Genomic DNA, 14,622 nt, shown 5'->3' with positions numbered 1-14,622 from the left:
AACAAACAACCACCACTTCCCGATAGAATCAACACTCATGTAAGTAGAGATGGGAGAATGGAAATAGCACATAAACTCTCTTGATATAAAAGTTCTTCTTACATTTTCATGTCTTCAGGGTCGACGAAGAGCACTCAACTTTACACCAGAATTTCTCGCTATGCTCAGACTTGTCTTCCAAAAGGACATCCAGAAAAAACTCTTCACGAAGAGCAGAATCAAACATGTCCTGGATAGAAACCCAGCAGTCCTACGGATATGTAGCAGGATGAAAGTATCTGTTGAAAATGTTCGAAACCGAATTCGCATGATGATAAGACAAGAGTAATGTTTGTATTTGGAAATGTACATCCAAAAATAAAAGTCATTTGGTAATTACAGAGACTCAGTGTCTTTTTCCAGGTTTTTTACATCATACATCATAACACTGTGGTACACCACAAAATTGTGCAATTGTTTTTTTATGTTATTTAATTTAATTAACAGTTATACATTTTTTTTATGTCTAATATCAATCTTTAAAAAGATGATGCTAGGCACGCTGTTTTAATTTTTCACATGCATTGTGTCACATGCATTTCAGGGTAACTCATAAGACTGAGCCTCTAGAAGTCAAGGTGGGAAACCATTGTAACGACATGAGCTTTCATTTATTTGACTCTTCTCGACACCCTCTCATTTTGGGGTTTCCCTGGTTAAAAAGACATAACCCGCAAGTAGACTGGAGTACGGGGAACATTCTAAGCTGGTCTGAGAATTGTAATAATGTGTGTTTTGTGCCTTTTGAGGAGAAATTAGTTTGTAAACTCTCCTCTATCTCTGCTGAGTCTGTCACTGATAAGCCTGATTTGTCCTCTATTCCAGAGTGTTATCATGACCTGAAGGAGGTATTCAGTAAAAGTAAAGCCTCATCCCTTCCTCCTCATAGACCCTATGATTGCCCCATCGATTTGGTTCCAGGTGCACCCATTCCCAAGAGAAGAATCTACTCCATCTCAGGCCCTGAAAAACAGGCCATGGAGGATTACATTGAGAGTTCCCTGAAGGCAGGTCTCATTCGCCCCTCCTGTTCCCCAGCTGGGGCAGGGTTCTTTTTTGTGGGGAAGAAGGATGGTTCCCTCCGACCCTGCATTGACTATAGCCCACTCAATGACATTACCATTAAAAATCGTTATCCTTTGCCGCTCATGTCTTCTGCTTTTGACCAGCTTCAGCAGGCTAAGGTATTCACTAAGCTAGACTTGAGAAATGCTTACCATTTGGTCAGAATACGGGAGGGAGATGAGTGGAAAACTGGATTTAACACTCCCAGTGGACACTATGAGTATCTGGTTATGCCTTTTGGTTTGACTAATGCTCCTGCTGTGTTCCAGGCCATGATCAATGAGGTTCTCAGAGACTTCCTGAATCAGTTTGTGTTTGTCTATTTAGATGACATTCTGATTTTTTCACACCCATGTTGGCCATGTTCGCCAGGTTCTTCAGCGGCTGCTGGAGAACCAACTGTATGTGAAGGCTGAAAAAAGCGAATTTCATGCCGATACTGTGTCTTTCCTCGGCTTCATCATAACCCCTGGGAAGATACAGATGGATCCGGCTAAAGTCAGCGCTGTGGCTCAATGGCCAACTCCTGATAGCTGCAAGAAGGTTCAGCAATTCCTAGGATTTGCTAACTTCTATAGGCGGTTTATTAGAAGCTTCAGCGCCATAGCCGCCCCTCTCCATGCTCTCACCTCTCCACAGATCCCGTTCCTGTGGTCTCCTCAAGCTGAGGAAACCTTTCAGCAGCTCAAGGCTCGGTTCGTCACTGCACCCATTCTCACGGTTCCAGACCCCAGCCGGCAGTTCGTGGTGGAGGTAGACGCCTCCAATGACGGGATAGGGGCGATACTCTCCCAGCACTCGGAGAAGGACAACAAGCTCCATCCCTGTGCCTTCCTGTCACGTAAGCTGTCTCCGGCTGAAAGAAACTATGATGTTGGGAACCGTGAGCTCTTAGTGGTCAAAGTAGCCTTGGAAGAGTGGAGGCACTGGTTAGAGGGCGCACAACACCCTTTCATTGTTTGGACTGATCACAAGAACTTAGAGTACATTCGTAAAGCCAAGAGACTGAACTCTCGTCAAGCCAGGTGGACTCTGTTTTTTAGTCGCTTTAACTTTGTGTTATCTTACAGGCCGGGGTCCCGGAACACCAAGCCTGACGCCCTGTCCCGCCTGTTCGACCCCGAGCCTTCTGCCAAGGAGCCTAAATCTATCCTACCACTAAATTGTGTGGTAGGGGCGGTATCCTGGCAAATAGAATCAGAGGTGAAGCGTGCAAATGGTGAGGCCCCGACACCTAGTGGATGTCCTGAAAATCGTTTGTTTGTCCGTTACCATGCGTCCACAGGTGATCCACTGGGCTCACACCTCTCTGCTCACCTGTCATCCTGGGATTAAAAGAACTATGCATGCCATCTCCCAGAGGTTCTGGTGGCCCTCCATGGAGCGAGAGGTGCGGGAATATGTGGAGGCATGCTCTGTCTGCGCCCGCAATAAGAACTCTTCCAGAGCACAGATGGGGTTGTTGCAGCCTCTCCCTGTGCCCACTCGACCTTGGGCTGATATCTCCTTGGATTTCGTCACGGGGCTCCCAGTATCAGAAGGTAACACCACGGTGCTCACTGTGGTGGACAGATTTTCCAAGATGACACATTTTATAGCCTTGCCCAAGTTGCCATCGGCTAAGGAGACAGCCGAGATCCTTATGACTCATGTGTTCCGCATTCACGGGTTTCCCAAAGACATTGTCTCCGACCGGGGGCCCCAGTTTGTTTCCAGGTTTTGGAAAGAGTTCTGTGGACTTATCGGTGCCAATGTCAGCCTCACCTCCGGCTACCACCCTGAGGCTAACGGCCAGACTGAACGCCTCAACCAGGAGCTGGAGACGTGCCTTCGGTGCCTGGTATCGCAGAATCCGGCTTCCTGGAGCAAAAACCTGGTGTGGGTGGAATACGCCCACAACTCTCTTCCCACCTCTGCCACCGGTATGTCTCCATTCCAGTGTGTTTTCGGCTATCAACCTCCTATTTTTTCAGACACTGAAAAGGAGATCATCGTCCCATCTGCCCATGCCATGGTCCGGCGCTGCCGCCGCATCTGGGCAGCCGCCCGGAAGGTCCTGCTCCGCAGCGTGGATCGCATGAAGAGGGCCGCTGATCGGAGGTGGCGACCTGCCCCGGCGTACCAGCCTGGCCAAAGGGTCTGGCTCTTGAAACGGGACTTACCCCTCCACGTCATCTCCAGGAAGTTGGCCTCACGGTTTGTGGGTCCTTTCCCGTGTCCAAGGTGGTTGGTCCTTCAGCGGTGAGACTACGGCTGCCCAGATCCCTGAGGGTTCATCCCACCTTTCATGTTAGTCGGGTTAAGCCTGTCAAGGAGAGCCCCATGGTTCCTGCGGCCAAACCTCCTCCGCCTCCCCAGATGATCGATGGTGGTCCGGTCTACTCCGTCAAGTCCCTTCTGGCTGTCCGCAACAGGGGCCGGGGCAGACAATTCTTAGTGGACTGGGAGGGCTATGGACCTGAGGAACGGTCGTGGGTTCCTGCAAGCTTTATTGTGGACCTTGACCTTATTACAGACTTTTACGATCGGCACCCACAGGTACCAGGTCCGTCAGGAGCCGTCCCTAGAAGGGGGGGTACTGTCACAGTGAGGAAATAAGGTCTTATGTTTTGTCCTGTGCTATGTTGTCTTGTGCATTCCGCTTTTATTTTGTAATCTGTTCTCCCTTTGTGTTCCAGGTAGCTTGCCCTTCCTCTTGTGTTCCTGCCAGTCTGATTGTGTTCCCCGCCCTGATTGTTTCCACCTGTTTCCCATTACCTAGTGTCTATATATTGTCTGCGTCTCCCTTTGTTCTGTGCCAGTTCGTCCTGTCTCTTGATAGAAGAACCAGAGTTTTCCTCAGGTCATGTCCACAGTTACTCTTTCTAGCCATTGTTTAGTTTTGTTGGTACTTTGTTTGGTTTATTTCTTTATCAAGTATTTTTCCTCGCTTAGAGTGATTTTGTGTTTGGACTTAGTCTTTTATTTTCTAGTAGCTTTTCCTCGCTAAGAGTGATTTTGTTTTTTGGTAATCTTTTATTTTGTTTGTTGACTTTTTGCCTCGCCACGAGAGAATCTTAGTTTGTGAATAAAGACTGTTATTTTGAAATCCTCGTTGAGTCGTGCATTTGGGTTCAAACCTAGCACAGTCGTGACAGTGAACAAGAACGTTATATTTGAGCAGCAGCCAGGTGGAACCTTTGGCAGGGAAACGGTTGCGCCCAGGTTCAGCTAAGGGGGGAACTTCCGCCCGTACCCCAGAAGCAACCTGGATGACGCCGAGAGAAGTCCGTCTCTTTTTTGCTGCTCACGTTATTCCTGCATTTACAGGTAAAATGCATCAATTTCAGTTTGGAAGAGCTGTGCTTAATGAGGGTTACATACTTCAATATTATCTGAATATTTTAATGCACGTTAAAAAAAACGGAGAATTTCGCCGGAGTCGAGGCGGCAGGTTCAGAGCCAATTCGCTTTGCAGACGTGACGTTGCGCTGCGGGTTTATTTTGCCCTCTACCCTGCCTTGCAGGCGGGCCGTTAATGTTTTGTAATGTATTTATTTGGCACACTATTTTGATTTTACCTCCTGCATATGAAGAAAACTGTTGTTAGTTGTAGTAATGTGTTCATTTGTTTTGAAATAAATAATTAAATGTTAAATGTTTATAAAAGAAATGTAAATAAGCAACCTGGATGATGCCGAGAGAAGTCCGTCTCTTTTTTGCTGCTCACGTTATTCCTGCATTTACAGGACGCTATATTGTTGCTGAGGTACCAGTCTTGGGACCCGTAACAACACTTCCAAGGAGCAAGTCACATCCCCCCAAAAAATCTACGCCAAACTGCTGCTTGACAGAGGGCAAAGGTTAGGAATAAATGGGCGGTAGGTTCATGTTCCTGGAACATGAACCTACACATTCCTGTGTGTTAGTAAGTTTTTGTCTTTTGATTGTTCTAAATAATGAACCATTAATGTTAGAACAGTCTTGTATTAGAACAAAATATAATATGAAAACACAACAGTACAGCAAAGGTAGCATGATTACAAAGAAAGAACAAAGAACATGATTACTTTCACAGAGACTTTTCCATTTCTGAGTCGGGCACCTTATTATAATCAAACGAGCCACCGTCAGACCATGACTCCAACGGGCTACACGATACCTCGCTGTGTGTGTCCTCTCCCTCTGAGGCCTCGCTGCTGTTGCCATCACCCTCTGATTCCTCGCTACTGGCTGATGTGTCTGTCTTCCTTGAGGGGCCCGGGGCCACCTCCATATCTCCCTTCTCATCCGAAGTCAATGTCAGTTGGCGTCTTATTTCCTCTGGATCTGCAGGCTGTCCTACCCCCCCCCCCCCCCCCCCCCCCCCCCCCAGGTGTAACCTCAGCAGTATCCTCTGCCCTCTTTTCGCTCTCCTCCCCTTCCTCCTCCTGACTCTCCGCAGGGGAGTCCTCAGGGTAAGGGTCTCCTCCTTCCTCCTCCTCCTGGCTCTCCACTCCTTTTGATTTTGAAAGAAAGTGAGTTAGGTTAGGTACATTTAGTTTAGGAATAGATAGCAAGAATATGCAATAGCTATAGAGCTATCATTACACACTCTATAAGACTGACCTTGTACTGTCACTGGCCGGTGGACAGCATCTATTAATGACCGCAGGATACTCAGTCTCACTGACCGTCCCTGCTGTGGTGTTGTTTCTGGGCTGACCACGTAAAATTTACGGGCTGTTTTGGGGTCATGGCACATGCTCCTATTCACTCTCTCTGTCTCCTCAGAGGTCAGAGAGCTATCAACCTGTAGGAGAGTAGGTGAACATCATCACCACTTTCAAAGGCATATATATATATATATATATATATATATATATATATATATATATATATATATATATAATGGGACACATATGCTCATGTTATTGTTATGGAATAGGCACTATTGATAAAAGTAACACACCCATGTTGATATCGCCGTGCGAACATCTTGAAGGGTCGGGGCCCCTGGAAGACCAAAGTTTTTCCATGCTTTGGCGAAGAAGAGGCCCATTTTTTCCATTTCCTTACCAGATCTGGTAAAGAAAAAGGTTTTGGGATGTTTTCTGAAGCCAGGCAGGAGTGTCCCATCATGACCTTTGTAACTGTCACCATTGCCGGGCCAAACGTCTCCACTGTCTTGTGATCAGCTACCTGTGCAAGTAAGAAGTAGAAAAAAAAGTTTATAAAAAAGCAACTTACATTTAGATGACAAATTTACAATAGTGTGTTATGCCCCAGAGAGTTGCTTGGCTGAGGGGAAAGTTTATGGCTGGATGGTAAGTTGATGTTCCGTAAAAGGGACTTTAGATTCCTGAAATTCTACTTTATAAGACCTCCATGCGGTAAGTATCTCAGACACATGCCCAGGACAGTTGCTTGACCGAGGGGATAGAGGTTAGGAGTGATGGGTGGTTGAGTTCAAGTTCCAAGAAATGGACCAGCGTGCGGTAAGTACCAAAGAGACACATGCCCAAGATAGTTGCTTGACCAATGGGATAGAGTTTAGGAGTGAAGGGTGGGTGAGTTCAAGTTCCAGGAAATGGACCAGTGTGCGGTAAGTACCAAAGAGACATGCCCAGGACAGTTGCTTGACTGAGGGGATAGAGATTAGGAGTGAAGGGTGGGCAAGTTCAATTTCTGGAAAAGGCACTATATGTTCCAGGTATTGTACGTCATAAAACTTACATCATTAATAAGTAAACAACTCACCCTGATTGTGAAGCTCTTCTTGTATGCTTGGGCTTTTGACACATCATCTGTTGTCATGCCCAGGAAGATGCACTTTCTGTGCCCTGTTGTGGCAGCCATAAGCCCCACCAACAGTCCAACAGCTTGGGCCAGGTAGAGCATGTTGCTCGGGTCTGTGGTGAGGTCACGGATGGCAAGCTCAAGTCCGTTTTCTGCCAGCTTAATGAAAGACAGGATGTCCTTGCTTCCCATCAGTTTAGCTGTAGAAAAACCAGGATAAGTTACAGTCACATCAGAGTTATAGAGAATCAACCATTTTAACTTCTTTGCATTGAAACAAACCTTTCTTTTTTCTTTTATATTCCAATCTTTGCAGGACGATTTGTGCCCCTAAGCCCTTTTTCCATGCAGCCAACTTGTCCAAAATGTTTGTGATGGTTTTATCATCCGTACTTAGGGTACATTAGCCAGCCTTACGAACTTCAGGAAGGTCTCTATGTCTATAAGGACATGTTTCTGGCTCGTGGGCTTCAGTGTTGAACTGAGTTGATTGAGGTACCTGATGACCAAATAATGGAATTGATGAGCACTGTAAACATGGTGATGAGTGTTATGACTTGGATTTGGAGAAGACAAAGCAGAGCTACATACCCATTCAGTTTTACCATGTCGTTTAAAAACAACAGGGTCATATTTATGTCAGTGCCCCCTCCTGACATATAGAGGAGGAACTATTTGACATAAGCTTTCCTCTGCTTAATGTTCCTCAGTGCTTTTGGTGATGCTTTGGGCCCTAAGAGGTTTGCCTCAAATAAGTCCAACAGGTGGTCTAAAAGAAAATGGTACTGTCTTAATACAAGAGTCGGATGTTTATAGTCTCCTTGTAAACAGCAGTAACACTCACCTAAGTTGGGCGTGAGGCTCCCATGTCTAGTGGACGGAACAGCCACGGCACCCTCCCTGCGGGTGTCGGGAGCAGAGGACGGAGCAGGTACGGCACCCTCCCTGCGGGTGTGAGGAGCAGAGGACGGAGCAGAGGATGGAGCAGCCATGGCACCCTCCCTGCAGGTTTGAGGAGCAGAGGATGTACTCGCCCCAGGCTGTGGCAAGGTTGAGGTAGGGGTAGAGCAGGGACTGCTGGCTGTGGAGGCAGAAGGCGTTGCAGGCTGTAGAGCACACAGTTGCTGTGTGACAGTCTGTAGATGCTCCACCTCCTCCAACAGCTTTGTCAGCCTGTCTTTAATGGACTGCAACCCATTAACCACATAGGTCAGGGTTGCTCCAGTTTGTGCAGGCAGTGCTGGTGGAGGTGGAGATTGGGGTGCAGGGGTTGTCGACCCCGGAGTACCCGGGGGTTGTGTCGGTGGAGCTGGAGGTGGTGGTGTTTGGGTTAGGACCCGGAGCTTTTCTTTAATGGCGGCTTTCTTGGCCTTCATCATGAGACTGGTCATGCGCTTTCCCTGTTGAAAGAGAATGAAATGATTGAACGAAAATGGAAACAAGAATATGGTTTATGTTTTCCGTGAATTTGTCGTGTAAAGTGTATCATACCGGGGTTCTCCCATGGGCTGAGATGAGGTGCTTGTCCAGCCTGGCATAGTCTTTGTTTGACCCGCAGTTTTTGATGGGGCACCATTCTGGGCACTTGGTCTTTGCCTAGGGTACGGGAAGGCATGGCAATGTAAAATGTTTGAAATTTTTATCAATGTCCACAAATGTTGATGAGCAACATTGATTTTCAGATGTCTATTTACAGGAAGAGCACGTCTACATCCAGGATAGTGACCTTAAACAGCTACATGAAAGAATATGTCAGGTAAGTCTACATCCAGGAAGAGCACGTCTACATCCAGGATAATGACCTTATACATCTACATGAAAGAATATGTCAGATATATTTATCTACAGCAAGAGCACATCTACATCCTCGATAGTGATTTAAAAAAAAAAAAATCTACATGAAATAATTGGGTTCTTACCTTCATCGTCGCCAGGTCCTAACTGCAGGTGAAAACCGCTCGTATTTATATGGGGCTGAGGTTGGACACACCCATTTGGAACCAGGTGACACAAAGTTATTTTTACGGAAAAAGCACCGACTGATTCCAGGAATTCGACCTGATAACATGAAAGCTTTGGGAAACGGATGTACATTGGGTAAGTGACACAGACACATGCCCGGGAGAGTTACATGACAGAGGGGGGACGTTTTAGAGAGAATAGTGGGTAAGTTCACGTTCCGGAAGTACCACCGGGCTATATTGTGGAATTCCAACTTTTCGACACGTGGTCTTGCCCAAAGGAATTTTTGGTGTGAAAATGATTACACGATCTCTTGCTGCCATCTAGTGGATAAAAAAAAGAAGTGCAAAAGTCCAGTTTTTTTTTAAAAGGGTTTATTCGTTGAAAAAGCCAAATATAATGACATTAAACGCTTTGATAATTACGCAAGAAGTGTGAAATATTTATTTTTGCCATTTTCAGCCGTCTAAAATGTATAATGTAGAAGTTATAAGGGTGTTAGTAAAATTCCATATAAGCGAAGCCCCGGTGCCAAGAATTGTACCAATTTTTTTTACTAACCCTGAGCTAACAGATCACAATTAAGGGTTAAGGTTTATGCAATCGACGCATAAATTGCAGAACAACGTCGCTATTGTGGAACGGATTTCAATGGTTGTGTATGGGGAGGCCGGACGCTGTTAAAAATGTATCTTTCTTTGTACATTTTTACAAGCTCTGAAAATTTTTGATGAAATATACTAAACGGCCACCAGGGGTCGCTGTCTCTCTAGTGTCGAATTCCAGGGTTTCTGACCAGTTGCAGCATCAGGAAATGTGACCTTACTGTACCTGGAAACAAAAACAAACGAATGAAGAGGTTATTAGTACATGACACTGCAGCCAGCTGATGTCTATCTATCTATAAATCTATTTGACACATCAGCCTTATCTACCATCAGATATGGACAGACGCAGCAGAGCACTGGTTCAGCTATCCCATGTTCTAACATGTAGTCTCTCTACTCTTCCATCTGTTGACACTTTCCTACCAGCAGTCAGTAGGAACGTGGTTAATATACTGAGCATCTCCCACATCCATGTGATGCTGAATCAGGCTGGTGTGTGATGGTGTAGAGAGACAAGAGAGAATTAAACAGCTTCACTGAATCTTTCCTCTGAGTGTGTGATAGATAATCTGACTGACCGTCAATGAGGTTTAGATGCTCAGAATAGTTGAGTCTCCCTGTTTAGGTGAAGATAAGACTCCAATGAACTGAACAAGTTCAACTGTCTGTGGAAACTTCAGAGAAAACGTGAGCACAGTGATGGATGAAAAAACAGAACTGAATATTGCCACTAGACTCTGCTGAAGCTCTTTACCTCTGTTATGAAGCCATTAGAACTAATTCTGCTGCTGCTTCTGCTGCTGAAATACTGAAATATCCCTACAGTCATTAGACCAACTGTTACCACTTACACATTATGTTTCTGTTGTCAAACAACTGAACGTAATTGAATTTTGCAGCTTAATATTTGGACATGGACAACTCTAAATACACTATGTAAGACATCAGGATAGAAGGCAGAGTGGGTTAGCCCAGTAATAAAACCAAGCAAAGTACAGTCACAAAGCTTCTGTTACCACGTGAGCTACAAATGTGTAATTATGCTTAAATGTTTTAATGAGTTTGTCTGTGTTGAGCTGTGTAACAGAAGGAAAAAGCTTTAGGAGGCTCTGGCCCTCCCTAACCCTGTGACAGTGTTCCATCCAAAGACATGTCTCCTATTGTTCATTCTGCAATGTTTCTATGCAACTCTTCATAATTCAATATATTTAGACAGAACCATATCATTCTGATATTACTTACAAACATTATGAGACTGTATGTTTAGACAATACTTTTCACATCTTCTGAAGTCAGTGATGTGTGCACAACAGCAAAAAAAGGATTTCAATGGAACAATGTCTATAGAGCCTCTTACAGCTCTTTCCTTCTTCTACACAGTCATTATGACAAGTTCACCACAAAAGAGATAAAAATTTGGACTCAATGTAGAGAAAGAAGCCAAACAATGCCACCTCTGTAATACTGTTAATACATTTTACATTTTAGAAAAAAAAAACCTTCATTAGTTTGGCTGATAAAAAGATTTAGTCAAATGAAATTTAAAAACACATATAAAGTACAACTACTTTTTTGATAATATAACAGGTCTTTAGGAGGGTGAACCCCACCCTAACCCAAACCCTATGACAATGTTCCATCCAAACTTTTTCTTCCTACTCTTCATATTGAAATGTTCATTGTAATATTCATACATGTTGCATTGTTTATTCATCTGACAGCTAAATGAATGTGTGTTCCACTGGTTTCAGGCTCCAGAGCTCAGGAGATGTGAAAGTTTGGGTTGTAAATCACTCACATTAATTCAGACTGTGAGACTCAGAAACTGACATAATCAGAGCACTTTAAAACTGTGCACTTCTGACCTCTAGAGGCTTGAGTCAGTGTGACATGCTCTCACATAACACACCTTCTGATGCACGTTTGATCTTATTCATCAGTTAATAAATGTACATTATAATTTTAAACATTAATTTAAAGGAAAATGGGAAATTTATCAAGCAAAAAAATTCTTTAGATAAACTAAAAAATAGGTCAGAAAAGAATAAAAGATCATCCAAAAAAAAAAAAAAAACCTTGTACTTTTGACTGGTATTTTCTGTCATTATAGTGACATATAAACTGTGGGAAGAACATGTTGGGATGGAATAAAGCCTTTTACCACTGTCATGGAAATTATGCCAATTTGGTCTCAATCGACAGAATTATTACATTTAGAAATGTTTTAAAAGGTTGAAATACTGAGCTAAACACTTTGGGACTTATGTATACACTAAAATGCACTAAACCTATACACAGAGTAAGGCTAATTCATTTTTCCTTTTTTCTGACTGGAGAAGAAAATGAAAGTTTGAAGGAAGGAGTTGGAAAAAGAGCCAGGGTGAATACTTACCATAATTTTTTTTTTTTTTAATTAAGCTTTATTAAATACAAACACAATGATTGGAGCAACACAATCACATGTCAACGTCCGCTGACCAGGAGCAACTCCAAACCACCAGCTCCCTCTTGTGGTGAAACTACATTACAATGCCTGTACTATTTATATTGGGCCACACTACTTAGTTATAAATAAATGAACAGCTGAGCAAACTAAACAATTAACAAGCAGTAAATATGAAGATGAGGGTTCAGGAAGCAGAAACACTCTCTAATTTTAAAATTAGACTTAAAACCTTTTTATTTGACAAAGTTCATAATTAGTTGTAGTTACAGTTTTAGTTATTATGACTAAACCTATAGTTAGTCACAATTATGTCTATAGACACTGTTACAGTTAAGGATAAAGCCCATAGTAGGGCTGGCTCAGAAAACTGAACCATCCCTTAGTTATGCTGCTATAGGCCTAGGCTGCTGGGGGACTTCCCATGATCCTTTGCACACCTATTCTCTCTTTCTCTCCTCAGACCCACTCTCACATTTATTAGCCTTTATTCCATGTCATTAACTCTGTGTCCTCTCTGTCCTGTAGTCCTGTGCTTGTTTCTCTCTGGTCTCTCTTTCTCTGTACCTTTCTGCAGGTATCTCTGGCTCCGGAGCTGCATGTTCTCTGTCTGTGGTCCTGGCTCCACCGACCTGCTGCTGTTTATTGTCTACAATGATCCATTTCTAACACATTACTATGTTTAACCCCTTAACACTCCGGCCTAATTTGCCCAAAACACCTGTCAAAAACATGCCCAAATTAAATTCAAAGCTGTTCTTGAGCCCTTAGAAGGACATTCAAAAGTTTGGTCTCTTTGTGAAGGTAACACTCTAAAGTTTTTATTTCAGCAGTCTGATGTACTGTAGGTGTAACTGGTATCGAGTAAGAGAATATTAAACACAGAAAAAAAAATTTTTTTTTTCCTTGCCTGGATTTTTTTTTTTAAAATGCATCTTTCTAATAACCTGGGCTTGTAGGATAGGATTAGATGACAACATATTTCTGTAGACTGAAGTCCTACCCATGCCATGTTAAAATTTCATAGCAATTGTACAAAAAATTGACTGTTTTGCACAGGTTTTTCAGTGGGTATGTCCAGGCGTTCTCAAGAGCTATCCAAAATGGCCACTTTGGATAGCTCTTGGGCACGCCAGGTGCCAAGTGTATAACTCCTGAATGCTTCAACATACAGACATCAATGACGGCTCTAATGAAAGGTGACACTTAGAGGAATCATATTCCATATTGATTCCTCCAATATATTAATATTCATATTAATATTCACAATTAGTAGTACAAAAATCGTTATGGAAGAGAGAACACATTGAATGCTCATTATTCTATTGAAACTAAACCTGCATTATAAGAAATTAGTCAGAAAAGGTGCTATAGTCAGAAATCAACACCTTTATGTGAATGAATCACATACTATTCACAGCAAACTGTTTACATATTTACAATTTCACCTTCCTAAGTTTGGCCGCCTGGTTAGCTCAATTGGTAGAACATGAGACTCAATATCTCAGGATCGTGGGTTTGAGCCCCACTCTGGACGGCACCACCTCCACCTCCCCAGGTGGTGAGCCCACAGGTGGTGAGCCCACCGTAGAATTTCGGTGTGGACTGGGCGGCCGCAACCTGGGCCTGGACCCATATAAGCGGCAGATGACGACATCATCACGTTATTCTCAGCATGCCATGCAGTAAAGAGACTTGACTCATTTAATCAACGGATCTCAGTCTTCAGACAGTTGATTGGTCAAACTGTGTGCTCTTGATTGCTGGGAACAAAAACCCACAGCCACATGGACCTTTTGCTCTCTCCTGTTTCTAAGTGATGTGTCGGTCGCGACCGCAATGGCCATCTTTGAAGTGAACGACAGGAGCCGCAGCCGCTTTTTGTTTTTTCGTTCACGTGATTGGTCAACTACCTGACGTGCGGCGTGTCCGCACTAAGCCGGGGGGGAGGGGGGTGTTGCGGTAGCGGGGGTTACAGACACAGGAGAGAAAGAGAGAGAGAACAGCCCCTAAAGAGACAACACGCTGAGAAGGAGACAAAATGAGTGACCCCAGGAAAATTAATTAATTTTACACGTAATTTTACATTATTTTGTTAATAAATCAATTTAAGCAACAAAAAACATCTGCGGAGAACCTGGGGAGCTGAAAGAACCGGCACTTTTTAGCGAGCCGAGCCATAAGAAAATCACTACTGTTTTTACGCACGTACATACGACTAGCTGACATCCAGTATATTTGTTTACGCACGGTCTTGTAGCCCCTCCTCCTTCCACAATCACAACATGTGACGCTTCCCCGCGACTGCAATTTCATTGGCTACACGGCCATTAGATCAGATTCAGCGTAAGATATGATAGGCGGAGAAGACAAGCGTCAGAGTGGGCGGTGCACTTTAACGTGTTAGAGTCGCTCATTGGCTATTTCTGGCTGTGGGGGGGCCATAGATCTTCCTGGATGGTCAAATGAGGTGTCAATCAAAAGCAGAGGGCAGGGACTACAAACCAAGCTCCATGGTATTAATTTTCAAAACAAAACAGAGGCGACAAAACGTAGAAACGAAGGAGCAATAGTGCACTGTAGTTTTCAGTCGGAAAAATTCGATTGCAACTTTTGATCATTTATGCACCTAAAGAAATGTTTTTGATCGCATTTTTCAACTCGACGTGATTCTTTAGACTTTTCCCGACAAAACAAGACCATTTTTGTTGTTGTTGCGCTGCGTGTTGAACCGCAGGGCGACTAGTA

At 43.8% G+C, this 14,622-nt stretch overlaps 1 long non-coding RNA gene across 2 annotated transcripts; it reads right to left on the bottom strand.

Moving 5' to 3' along the window:
- Window positions 1-5,056: 5,056 nt before the first annotated feature.
- On the bottom strand, window positions 5,057-8,566 carry LOC121192635. 2 transcript variants are annotated; one of them, XR_005895231.1, is made up of 3 exons: window positions 8,556-8,566; window positions 6,142-6,146; window positions 5,057-5,353 (listed from the first exon to the last, which is right to left on the bottom strand). It is a non-coding gene; the product is annotated as an uncharacterized LOC121192635 (long non-coding RNA). The 2 variants fall into 2 exon arrangements; XR_005895232.1 differs by lacking the exon at window positions 6,142-6,146 and having other exon boundaries at window positions 5,057-5,361.
- Between the last annotated feature and the right edge of the window lie 6,056 nt (window positions 8,567-14,622).

This window comes from Toxotes jaculatrix, chromosome 2 (assembly GCF_017976425.1).
Source record: "Toxotes jaculatrix isolate fToxJac2 chromosome 2, fToxJac2.pri, whole genome shotgun sequence".
NCBI classification, from domain to species: domain Eukaryota; kingdom Metazoa; phylum Chordata; class Actinopteri; family Toxotidae; genus Toxotes; species Toxotes jaculatrix.
Note: the sequence above shows the minus strand (reverse complement) of the source record. Positions and strands in the feature narration are given on the sequence as shown.